This window comes from Oncorhynchus kisutch, linkage group LG30 (assembly GCF_002021735.2).
Source record: "Oncorhynchus kisutch isolate 150728-3 linkage group LG30, Okis_V2, whole genome shotgun sequence".
NCBI lineage: Eukaryota > Metazoa > Chordata > Actinopteri > Salmoniformes > Salmonidae > Oncorhynchus > Oncorhynchus kisutch.
Window position 1 is genome coordinate 8135464 of NC_034203.2, and position 13979 is coordinate 8149442.

Sequence of the window (13979 nt, forward strand, 5' to 3'; positions counted from 1 at the left end):
GAAAGACTGTCAAAGATGCATCAAGAAGGGATAAAAATGGCCGGATGCATTGCCTACAGTCTTATCTAGTATATGGGCCACTCATAAAGAAAAAACAGGGTTGAATCCATCTGAGGTCGTCACAGATCGACCCATGTCACACCAGGCATGTTAGATTTGAGAAAGGCAGACGTACACATTATGAGCGACACAATGCTTACCTACTTCATGCAACTGTCTAATGCAGTAGGTGCAGACAAGTAAATGAGGTGTGTGGGAATAACACCTGAGAGGGGACATGACGTAGTGCCAGGATGAATACATGTAACGCATTGCAAGGTTGTCCATTTTGATGACAAAGTGGAGACTGGAAAATAAAGAACTGATTGATCAGCAGTCGGGGGCCGATCTCGAGATTAGAGACATAGTAAGCCGATCAGAACCTGATAAGCGTATAAGTTTGTATACAACAGTCATCATATTAGGGATATTTTTTGAAATGTCCACTTTTTCCTGAAAATCAGGACATGGACACTTAGGGAGATCTACAGTGCATTTGGAAAGTATTCAGACCTCTTGACTTTTCCCACGTTTTGTTATGTTACAACCTTATTCTAAAATGGATTAAATAGCTTTCTACACACAATACCCCATAATGACAAAGCAAAAACAGGTTTCAAATTTTTGGTAATTTATTACAAATAAAAAACAGCAATATCACATTTACAGAAATATTCAGACCCTTTGACATGAGACCCCGAAATTGAGCGCAGTTGCATCCTGTTTCCACTGATCATCCTTGAGATGTTTCTACAACCTGATTGGAGTCCACCTGAATGGAGTACACCTGTTGCAGACATGATTTGGAAAGGCACACCCCTGTCTATATAAGGTCCAGAGTTGAGAGTGCATGTCAAGAAAAAAGCAATCCATGAGGTTGAAGGAATTGTCCGTAGAGCTCCGAGTCAGGATTGTGTTGAGGCACAGATCTGGGAAAGGTTACCCACAAATGTCTGTGTCATTAAAGGTCCCTAAGAACACAGTGGAATAGGTTTCAAACCACCAAGACTCCTCCTAGAGCTAGACACTGTAGAGAGAATGAATATTGCCTTGGAGGAAGACATAATGACACAAGAAGACCCAAGTTGGATGGTAACACACCGCTATACTATAGCTGGCCTCCTGATGCTTCCCCATCTCCTTGGGGAAGGCAGTACACTGTTTGTAAAGGAGTTCAGTGACTATTTACATTGTATTTATGTATTAATGTATTGGCATATGCTACATTCTTTTTCACTCAGTTCTATAATATATTGTATTTGATTTATTTCAGGAGACTAGAGCTCCGTGATAGCTCTGTGATAGCTCTCCCCCCCTTCACATGCTGAGTAACCTTGCTGAAACCTAAAGAATTTTGTTAGCTCCCAAGCTAATGACTAGATGTACACTCGAGATCACAAAGCGACAACCAACAGTTGAACGTAGCAAGTGGCCATCCTATCACCTCTGACTGGAATGTTGACCAACATTTTCTGACCATTGTACATGTTATTGGCGCAAACAGCCACCGTTCGTCGACAACGAGCAAGGTGATCTTCGTTTAGATGATGTTGTCATGTGTCTGAGCTCTAATACAGTATTGTAGCATCCAGGAGATCCAAATTCGATCCCAGTCAGCCACGTACAGTAGGTGCTATTACGTGGCTGGATCTCTTTGATGATGAGGTCAAAGGGGGATGACAAAAAAAGGGAGGTGGTTCGGTGCATCAAACTCACGTAATGGGTAACCTTGTCTGAGAGCTAAAGACTTGCGTAGGTCCTAGGCCAATGTCTAAGCTTTAGCTCAATGGGCTAACACAGTCCTTAGGTGCTCATGAAACCCCGGATTTGAATCCAGCCAGTCATGCATTAGGCTATGTAAGTGCGCTTTCATCCAATTACACCTTTGTAATGGTTACGTGATGTATGGAGTATGGCAAAACATGTTTGGCTAAATAAGCAACCAATGAACACGATCCGAGTTGTCATTGATTCAAAGTTTGACATGGCTTGTGCCATGGCGACCTGAGCAGTAGCCTACGAGTTCATCATTACAGCTACACTATCCCAGGAACTAGGCCTGTTAGAGACAAGATAAGTGGAAAAGCTGAAAACATGCAGTGTTCATGGTTTGTAGGCTTGCATGATTGACATTAATATGATATAATAAAAGGGACGGACATCCTCTGTTGCCCTCAACATTGCCCTTGGTGACACCGATGTGACATCCCCCTGTTGTTACCAGCACTCACATATATCTGTGTTCCCGCTCATCTTAGTTTTCATTAGAAAACCACTCTAACGGAATCGGAAAGGACGCATTAGTCAATGTTGAAGTTAATCATTCCTCTCTGCAATGTTCCCAATTAGCCTTCTGTGTACTAGCATCCCACTGTTATGGTGTTCGCCGTGTTCACCCACCATCTTGTTTCTAGGCTAGTCAAGTAGTGCTCGTCGCCCCCTGTAGAGTTTTCTGTGAAAAATTTTATGACATTTGCACTTCATCGTCTTTAGGCTATAGCAAAGATTATCTATTATATTGATAAGATGGTCGAATGACCGCTCTAACAATGGAAATACATGTCCTCAAAGATGGAAGCAGGCGGGAAGAGGTGAGATCACGTGGGACCATTCTAGCCAATAAGAGGGCATGTACATGTGTGAACAACAGGCACAACTAAGATGTTTTCTCAAAGTAGCCAGTAAATCCTCTCGCATCGCGTCTTCCTCTCTGGCTATCGTCTCGAAAACCAGACCCTGGGTGGGAGGCAACGCGGATGTCTAGAGAGACTATTTAGGCTATGTCTGAGGAATAAAGTACTCTCTCACTGTTTTATTCACAAATCATTCTAAGAATGATTAATTTAATTTCAAAGCTAAATGGAGAGTACTTTATTCCCTCAGACATAGCCTAAATAGTCTCTCTAGACATCCGCGTTGCCTCCCACCCAGGGTCTGGTTTTCGAGACGATAGCCAGAGAGGAAGACGCGATGCGAGAGGATTTACTGGCTACTTGAGAAAAACATCTTAGTTGTGCCTGTTGTTCACACATGTACATGCCCTCTTATTGGCTAGAATGGTCCCACGTGATCTCACCTCTTCCCGCCTGCCTTCCATCTTTGAGGACATGTATTTCCATTGTTAGAGCGGTCATTCGACCATCTTATCAATATAATAGATAATCTTTGCTATAGCCTAAAGACGATGAAGTGCAAATGTCATAAAATTTTCACAGAAAACTCTACAGGGGGCGACGAGCACTACTTGACTAGCCTAGAAACAAGATGGTGGGGTGAACACGGCGAACACCATAACAGTGGGATGCTAGTACACAGAAGGCTAATTGGGAACATTGCAGAGAGGAATTGATTAACTTCAACATTTGACTAATGCGTCCTTTCCGATTCCGTAGAGTGGTTTTCTAATGGAAAACTAAGATGAGCGGGAACACAGATATATGTGAGTGCTGTTAAACAACAGGGGGATGTCACATCGGTGTCACCAAGGGCAATGTTGAGGGCAACAGAGGATGTCCGTCCCTTTTATTATATCATATTAATGTCAAATCATGCAAGCCTACAAACCATGAACACTGCATGTTTTCAGCTTTTCCACTTATCTTGTCTCTAACAGGCCTAGTTCCTGGGATAGTGTAGCTGTAATGATGAACTCGTAGGCTACTGCTCAGGTCGCCATGGCACAAGCCATGTCAAACTTTGAATCAATGACAACTCGGATCGTGTTCATTGGTTGCTTATTTAGCCAAACATGTTTTGCCATACTCCATACATCACGTAACCATTACAAAGGTGTAATTGGATGAAAGCGCACTTACATAGCCTAATGCATGACTGGCTGGATTCAAATCCGGGGTTTCATGAGCACCTAAGGACTGTGTTAGCCCATTGAGCTAAAGCTTAGACATTGGCCTAGGGACCTACGCAAGTCTTTAGCTCTCAGACAAGGTTACCCATTACGTGAGTTTGATGCACCGAACCACCTCCCTTTTTTTGTCATCCCCCTTTGACCTCATCATCAAAGAGATCCAGCCACGTAATAGCACCTACTGTACGTGGCTGACTGGGATCGAATTTGGATCTCCTGGATGCTACAATACTGTATTAGAGCTCAGACACATGACAACATCATCTAAACGAAGATCACCTTGCTCGTTGTCGACGAACGGTGGCTGTTTGCGCCAATTTAACATGTACAATGGTCAGAAAATGTTGGTCAACATTCCAGTCAGAGGTGATAGGATGGCCACTTCTACGTTCAACTGTTGGTTGTCGCTTTGTGATCTCCGAGTGTACATCTAGTCATTAGCTTGGGGAGCTAACAAAATTCTTTAGGTTTCAGGCAAGGTTACTCAGCATGTGAAGGGGGGAGAGCTATCACAGAGCTATCACGGAGCTCTAGTCTCCTGAAATAATCAAATACAATATATTATAGAACTGAGTGAAAAGAATGTAGCATATGCCAATACATTAAATACATAAATACAATGTAATAGTCACTGAACTCCTTTACAAACAGTGTACTGCCTTCCCCAAGGAGATGGGGAAGCATCAGGAGGCCAGCTATAGTATAGCGGTGTGTTACCATCCAACTTGGGTCTTCTTGTGTCATTATGTCTTCCTCCAAGGCAATATTCATTCTCTCTACAGTGTCTAGCTCTAGGAGGAGTCTTGGTGGTTTGAAACCTATTCCACTGTGTTCTTAGGGACCTTTAATGACACAGACATTTGTGGGTAACCTTTCCCAGATCTGTGCCTCAACACAATCCTGACTCGGAGCTCTACGGACAATTCCTTCAACCTCATGGATTGCTTTTTTCTCTGACATGCACTCTCAACTCTAGGACCTTATATAGACAGGGGTGTGCCTTTCCAAATCATGTCTGCAACAGGTGTACTCCATTCAGGTGGACTCCAATCAGGTGTAGAAACATCTCAAGGATGATCAGTGGAAACAGGATGCAACTGCGCTCAATTTCGGGTCTCATGTCAAAAGGGTCTGAATATTTCTGTAAATGTGATATTGCTGTTTTTTATTGTAATAAATTACCAAAATTTGAAACCTGTTTTTGCTTTGTCATTATGGGGTATTGTGTGTAGAAAGCTATTTAATCCATTTTAGAATAAGGTTGTAACATAACAAAACGTGGGAAAAGTCAAGAGGTCTGAATACTTTCCAAATGCACTGTAGATCTCCCTAAGTGTCCATGTCCTGATTTTCAGGAAAAAGTGGACATTTCAAAAAATATCCCTAATATGATGACTGTTGTATACAAACTTATACGCTTATCAGGTTCTGATCGGCTTACTATGTCTCTAATCTCGAGATCGGCCCCCGACTGCTGATCAATCAGTTCTTTATTTTCCAGTCTCCACTTTGTCATCAAAATGGACAACCTTGCAATGCGTTACATGTATTCATCCTGGCACTACGTCATGTCCCCTCTCAGGTGTTATTCCCACACACCTCATTTACTTGTCTGCACCTACTGCATTAGACAGTTGCATGAAGTAGGTAAGCATTGTGTCGCTTCATAATGTGTACGTCTGCCTTTCTCAAATCTAACATGCCTGGTAGTGACATGGGTCGATCTGTGACGACCTCAGATGGATTCAACCCTGTTTTTTCTTTATGAGTGGCCCATATACTAGATAAGACTGTAGGCAATGCATCCGGCCATTTTTATCCCTTCTTGATGCATCTTTGACAGTCTTTCTTTCAAAACTCGATTTGTGAGTGCTACCTGACCACTCGATTGAGGATGGTAAGGGCAGTGTAGTTGTTAGTCTATGTCCAGAAGATGAGCTACCTCCTTACACTCACAGTCTATTTGGTCCGTCAATCCCATCTGGGAATGATTTCTCGAATCAGAATTTTGGCTGTGTTGTGCGGTTCCTTTCTTAGTAGGGTAGGCTTTAACCCATTGTGAGAAATGATCAACAACGACCAGCACATCTTCCTGTCCTTTACATTTAGGCAGCGTGATGTAATCAAGCTCTAGATGTCTGAATGGTCCTGGTGGGGCAGGCGCTCGTTGTCTGTACTTTCCCTCGTCCCTTGGTGTTGTTTTCCATACAAATGTTGCAATTCGCCAAGACAGCATCAGCCTCTTTCCACACACCAGGATTCCACCATTTGCCCACAAAAGCGATAAATTATCTTGTCCGCACCAATGTGTCCCAAAGAGTGGATCTGTGTCACCTAAGTAGGGTAAGAGTGCATTTAGTGCAACACATCGCATGTTGTATTTCCACACACCTTCTTGACCGAGTTTGCATCCTGCAGCCATCCATTCCCACACTTCAACTTTTGATGCATTGCTCTGCATATCTCTAATGTGTTGCAATGCATCCAAGGTGTATTTCCTAATTGGTTTAGGTGACAGGGGTGTTTGCTTGGCAGTCACCTTGGCAGCTCTGTCGGCAAGGTCATGACCTTTACTCTCGCCTGTAAAGAGTTTTCCATGTGCTTTCATTTTCAAAATCGCAACCTGTACAGGTAACTGGAGAGCATTCAGTAGAGCCATCACCTCTGGTCCATTCTTCACAGGAGCTCTCAGTAATGTCATGAATCCTCTGTTTTTCAAATATTTTTCCAACGTCATGGGTAACGCCGAAAGCATACCTTGAGTCTGTGTAGATATTAGCTGTTTTTCTTCTTCAGCCTGTTTGCATGATTCTGTCAAAGCCACCAGTTCCGCCACCTGTGTTGATGTTCCTGCAAGGTAACATGCCTGTCACTATCACATTGTCCATTGTAGTAACTGCCCAGTCTGCCTTCCTCTCTCCCCCATCCACAATGCTTGAACCATATGTGTATAAGATAAACTCAGGGTTTTCCCATGGATGACTTTTAGCAAACCCATCAGAGAGCTGATCCAAAACCAGCTCACAACAGCAGTAGGAATATTAAAAGATAAATACACAACGCAGAGATCTAGAGATCAATGGAACTAGTTGTTTTTCTGTAATGTGGAATTGAAGATTAATGTGTCAGGGACACGGATTGTGTTTCAGTTCAACATCTGTTTAGATTCTGTGTAGGGGTTCCAGTTCGGGACTCATAGCTATGTGTGGCAAGTTCTCATTGGTCCAAACTATCAGGATCAACACACAGTTGATGAGTATCTTTGAAGACCAAACCATCCTGTGTCACAGCCCCATGTGTTAGCAGTTGTTGTTATTCTTCAACAACACAGACCCCAAAGCAAATCAGGAGGAGAAAGATGTATTTATTTAAAGAGAACACATCATAGTTGTTATGCTTGAAAGTGGATGCTTGTTCTTTCCTGTTCTCCTTGTTTTCTCCGCTGAACGAAGAGACAGGATATAGTTTATACCGAAAGCCTAGCCTGTGGTTGACCAACTATAATTAATTTCAGTAAAATTGTGCCAATGTTCAAATACAAAGTATCCGTTTCAGGCTTCAATGTATAGATAGTTTGGACCAACGCACAAAGAATCCAGGTGGCTGTACCGACTTCGACAGCATAATATCCCGAGAGAGCCATGTTTCCGTGAAACAGAGTATGTTACAATCTCTGATGTCTCTCTGGAAAGCAAACCCTTGCCCGAATTTCATCTACCTTCTTGTCTAGAGACTAGACATTAGTGAGTAAAATGCTCGGAAGCGGCGGGTGGTGTGGGCGCCTTCGAAGTCTGACCAGAAGACCGCTCTGTCTGCCTCTTCACTTGTGGCGTTGTTTTGCGTCAGCCTCTGGAATCAGTTGAAATGCCCTGGGTGGTTCGGACAAAGGATCTGCTTCGAGAAAGTTGTATTCCTGGTCGTAGTGCAGGTAAGTAGATGTCGCTCTGATATCCAATAGTTCTTTCCGGCGCTATGTAATAACACTTAAGATTTTCTGGGCTAACAATGTAAGAAATAATACTTTAAAACAAAATACCTACCTTGGCTGTAGTTGATTAAAGAAGCCTGTTTTGGGACATTTAGATTCCTTTTCGACACTTAATTTGCATATTTTGTTAATGTTAGCATTCTCAGTAATACATAACATTAAACTGTTCCTGTTTCTTTGTAATAAAACTTTGCTTTTGGAGCAACATTTTATTCGCATGTTTTTACATAAAACTTTTGGTAATTGCATTTTAATTGAATAATAATGACCTGAGAGTTTCTGGAACTACTGTACACAAGAGGAATAGTGAGAGTTCCTTATTCCACTTATTTAATAACTCCAATATTATAAAGCAATTTCCAAAGTCCTATGTGACAACAATGTTGCAATTGTAATAATCACAAAGTTACTACGTATATATACGAACTTTTTTGATGTCAAATCAACGGAAGGGCTCGTAAGCAAGCATTCATGGTAAAGTCTACAGCCATTGTATTCGGCGCATGTGATTTGATTTTGTGTTAGTGTATTACTTTATGTCTCACTTATTATGAAAATATACGTGTTAGTCATTTTGAAGCTGCAAAAGTGGTCTACTCAAATTTTGAGGAGATTCCATGTCCCTCATGTATTTATTTCTAGATCCACCACTCTCAATTTCTAAGAGCACACTGTGCCGATGAGCATATATTTAGACTAACTACACTAACTGCCGTAGTTGGTTCTTCATCAAATATTTGGCAGCAATCAAATGAATGTTTTTGTTTTGAAACAAATATCTTCAAATGTAATTGAGTATTCTGAGAGGTATTCAAAATGCTTTCAAATATGATTCGTTTTTCTGAGACTTGTATTTGAATATCAAAGAAAATAATTGCTTTTATTCTACTACCTTGGGTATTTGAAAAGTTGGTATTTTCAAATAAACCACAAAATACAAAAATGTTCTGCCCAGGTCTGAATCAGTTTGATTAGCTTATACCATGTATTATTGGTTTGAATATAAAATGCCCCAAACCCCCACAGTATATTCCCCCGGCTTCTGATTAACTTTAGTCTATGTGATTCAACCTGCCCAGAGAGGGTAATTTGCATCAACTTGACATGCTGAACCTATGAATGATACATTAGCTTTCAGGCAGACACTTGCCCCACTTTAGTTTAGGCTTGAGACAAGAAGAACATAATCAATGAGTTAATCAGTGACAATTGCAATCTTTGTTACACTTCTAATTGGGTTAGAACTAACTGCCTCTACAAACATGTTTGATACATATTAATAACATTATGGACGGATTAGATACACTGCCGTATATTATTATGCAGAAGCTGTATTCTCTGGTCACACCCTCCCAATTCCAACAGAGCACTTGGCGTGTGTCTCACGGATATACCAGCAGACAGCAGCAAAGTCTCACTTTTAAAATAATCAACATCGGTCAGTCCAAGCAGCTTGTTAAAAGCAGGATTTATTCAATGCATTTCATATCTACTGAACCAAGTTACATCAAATCATTGTATTGATCGCATACACATTTTTAGCAGATGTTATTGCGGGTGTAGCGAAATGCTTGTGTTCCTAGCTCCAACAGTGCAGTAGTATCTAACAATTCACAACAATATACACAACTCTAAAAGTTAAAAATAATGGAATTAAGAAATATATAAATATTAGGACGAGCAATGTCAGAGTGGCATTGATTAAAATACAGTAGAATAGAATACAGTATGTGCATGTGAAATGAGTAAAGCAGTATGTAACCATTATTAAAGTTACCAGTGAGTCCATGTCTATGTACATAGGGCAGCAGCCTCTAAGGTGCAGGGTTGAGTAACCGTGTGGTAGCCGGCAAGTGATGGCTATTTAACAGTCTGATGGCCTTGAGTTAGAAGCTGTTTTTCAGTCTCTCTGTCTCAGCTTTGATGCACCTGTACTGACCTCGCCTTCTAGATGATAGCAAGGTGAACAGGCAGTGGCTCGGGTGGTTGTTGTCCTTGATGATCTTTTTGGCCTTCCTGTGACATCGGGTGCTGTAGGTGTCCTGGAGGGCAGGTAGTTATTTTCCTGACACCACACTCCGAGGGCCATCACCTCCTCCCTGTAGGCTGTCTATTCATTGTTGGTAGTCAGGCCTACTACTGTTGTGTCATCTTCAAACTTGATGATTGAGGTTAGAGGCGTGCGTGGCCACACTGTCATTGTTGAAGAGGGAGTACAGGAGTGGACTGTGGGGCCCCTTGAGGGGCCCTTGTGTTAAGGATCAGTGTAGTGGAGGTGTTGTTTCCTACCTTCACCACTTGGGAGAGGCCCGTCAGGAAGTCCAGGACCCAGTTGCAAAGGGCGTGGTTCAGACCCAGGGAACCACCACTGACATATACAGTAAGTCCTATTAAGTGTAAACCTCTTCAATGCTTCTGCTCATTGAGAGATACCCAACCACTTCTCTGTTTCAAGGTCCAGCTATGAATGCCAATGGAATACTTTGTATATCAGGTAACAGATGCATGAATACATTATGACTTGAGGGGGAAAAACTTAAGAGTTCAAGGGCTAACAGAGGGAAAATGATTTAGTCACAGTCCGATCTGGGTGAATTGAGAAATAAATCATAAACGGTATGCAGAGAACAAATGCCCACTTTGGCCCAAGGGCTAAAACTACATACTTAATATGCACGTTACCATGCAAGGACAATGTATATGATTGTGTTCCTACAGTACATGCAGAGCTACCTTATCAGCGCTAATGAAAGATTAATATAATATATATTCCAATACCAGTGCTTTTTTGTTGCGGGAGTGGGGAGATATGGGTAGTTCCACGAAATCAGTCCCTTTTGGGTCGTGTAACATTCTGTCATGACGAGCACATGTTCAACTTAATAAAAAAAACATGTTCTCCCATCTCAAACAAAAGACTATAGTAAAAAATTGTAAAGGAAAAGCCAACCCAAAAACAATATTTTGGTATTTGTTTCATTAGTCCATTGTTGACATAGTCCCAAACATGTTTTGAATGTCAGCAATAACATTTTCAAAATATGTAGCTTTTAAAATACAGAACTCATCTCTGTATAATGCAAAAATGCATCATACAGGCTTGATTAAACTTTTCATGCGTGAGTTCCAAATATCTCTAACGGTCACCCCCATCCTGAGTTTGTTTTGAGTTTTTTTATGCGTGTGTTGTCAGAATGCAATCACTATCCCAAAATGTGATTGTCAAACCAAGACGTACACTGCCTGCTAATTATCTATCGGCTATATTTCAACTTGTCAATTTGAAATGATTTTCTGAATACGTTTTTATTTTCTTACAACAGTTTGATTTGAGGTGTGTTCTGCCTCCTCATTAATTTACATAGAAGTATCCCATTTCACTGTTGCGGACAATTTATGTTTAAGGCTTTACTGAACCGGACAAACTTCTCTTTTCCATAAGAGCCCAAGCACCTCCCCAGTGTTTCCCCAAATCAAGTATGCAGATATTTGAGCATTCTAGCACAAACTTTTCCCCCTGGTACATTTTCTGACTGGTGCTTGCATTGCCTTCATTGTTGTTTTGCTTACAAATAATAACTTTGGACGTGTGTGTTCTAACCAAAGTAAGTGCCTTAATTTCTGTATATCGGGATGTCGTTTCTACTGTAGCATACCATATGTACAGTATGTACATGTATGTATGGAGCATAATGTAGTTACTGTTTTTTAATTTTTTAAATCAGCTACTGGTGACAAATCATGCATTCCGATTATTTTATAGATTGTAATGGACACAGAAAATGCTTATTTGAAAGTTGTACTGATTATGATGAGCTAATGCTAAGCTTTATGACAGCTATGTGTGGCGCCATGTTTGTTGACATTATACAATGCCTTCTAAGTGTCACGTAAACATCTGTCCGACCAAAGATGTTATAACAAAATTAAGTGAGGGATGGTTCACTCGTCTTTTGAGTAAACTTCCGGAAGTGAATGAAGAGACTTGAATGATGGTATACGACACACCCGTCACTGTCTGAACATTGCATTTCAAACATAAACTTGTCACATTCAGGACATAACGTTGTAAGGACTGCGTTTGTGCGAAATGTTTCTGTGAAAAAAACTGTGTTGCCAGCTCAAAGACTGACTGTTGCGTCAATCTAAAATGGACATTCTAAATAAGCGTTCTAAATCACACCGGTTTGAGTTTACACTGCAGGGACCACTGTAGAATGATCAAACCCATGTGTTGGTATGCATCAAAAGGTTAATTGCAATCTCCACAGCTATTTTCTGCAATGGGATGATGTGAGGCTGTGATTGAAGCATAATGGGGATAAACGATGGCGATAAGTGGACCTATCTGAACGTGATGGCTTAAAGGTATTCCCTTCTGAAATGAGAGGTGGAAAAAGGGGCCTCATTAGAAAGGAGAGTCTGTCTTGTCTTTCCCCAGTCTCAGAAATGACTGAATCATTGCACTGATCTTTTGTTGGACTGTCATAAATCTTCCTCTGTAACATTATCTTGGCAGATTCATTACGGATAATTGCGATATTAATGCATTAAGAAATGGAGAGCAGAGCACAGTTTCAAAAGTTCTCTCTAGTTAAACTGTAAGGATCAACATCAGGACCCAGTGTTTCTTTTTAAGAAAGGGCGATAAAGGTTTTGTGGAGTAAACCAATCCTTTACATTTATGGACCCTCACATTTTATAGTTAGGCAGAGACATAGATGACACCATAAAGATGAATCTCATCTTATTTTTTTTATTGAACAGATAGGATAGTGAGAGGCAGATAAGAAGGAGTTTGAGTCAGAAGGGTAGTGAGTCAGATTCCAGCCCATGATAACTCTGGCATATACGGTGCGTGTGCTGGGGTCAGGGGCTCTAGCCACATGACCACACACGACCACATTCATCTTTTGACGGTGCCATTCCGTTATGGCTACTTACAATAGTTTGAAGATGGAAAAGGGGGGAACATACAGTATACACTTAGTATATATGGATGAATAAGGTGGTATCAGTGCCACATCTGAAATGACTGAAAAAGCCAATCCAATTTGAACATAGTCTGGGAGTGAGGAACTCTACTCAGAAAAGTCGTTAATTCTCCCCCCAAAATTACAAAGATGTCATTTTGTGTGGTTATGTCCTCAGATTCAATCAATGCACAGGTGTCACATTTAATTTAGACTGCGACTGAGTCATTCTTTTTCAGTGCTGTATAGAGTCTCGATATAGAGTTGAAGAGTTTTTTGGTAATAATGAGTCTCTGTGCCTAGCACTCCACCACCTCTGTAGGCCTACTTGACATTGAAGGATAATGGAGAAAAGAGCTGTTGAGGGGATGTCTATTAATTCCTTCCATTTTGAAGGAGAGTTTCATTTTCAACAAGGGATTAATCGGATGACCTCAACAAGCCACTTGACCACCTCCAAACACGAGTCTATGATAATCATTCCACTAGCATGGATATAAGGGAAAATAGGAATAAGATAACACATGCTGGTTGATTAAAAGGGATAGTTCATCCACGTTACAAAAATGTTCTGTCTATTTGGAAAGGAAACACATATGTACATTTGTAATTTGGTTGAGCTATCCTTTAATTAGCTAACACAGCAATCGCCATCTGTGGCAAATGCTGGCTATACAGTACGCTAAGAGCTGAGTAATTAAAACTTTTGAATGTTATATTCAGAACATTTGGGGATTTGTTGTAGTTTGGGGAGATACGGTAATGTGTTATATTGTTCAGAACAGCGATAATAAAGACAAGCGACAATGCCAGGCAATGTTTATGCCACACTGTCAGAAAAACAATGCTGCACATTTTCTATGTGCCGTTCTGGTGTCAATTTTAATTACTGTTTTGATTCCATCTTTGACATACACTAATTGCAAACATATTCTGTCTTTGGCGACAAGAGCAAATGAAAAGTGCCTCTGCATTTTAGGCTTTTATACTGAATATTAGGGCTTTAGTGGCAATGGGCAATTTATACATTTTTGCAGCAATTGCACTGATTGCATCTGACTGCAAAATGTGAAGCCCGGAAATCATTCTTTGAGGACCTCTTTGTTGGGTTTAA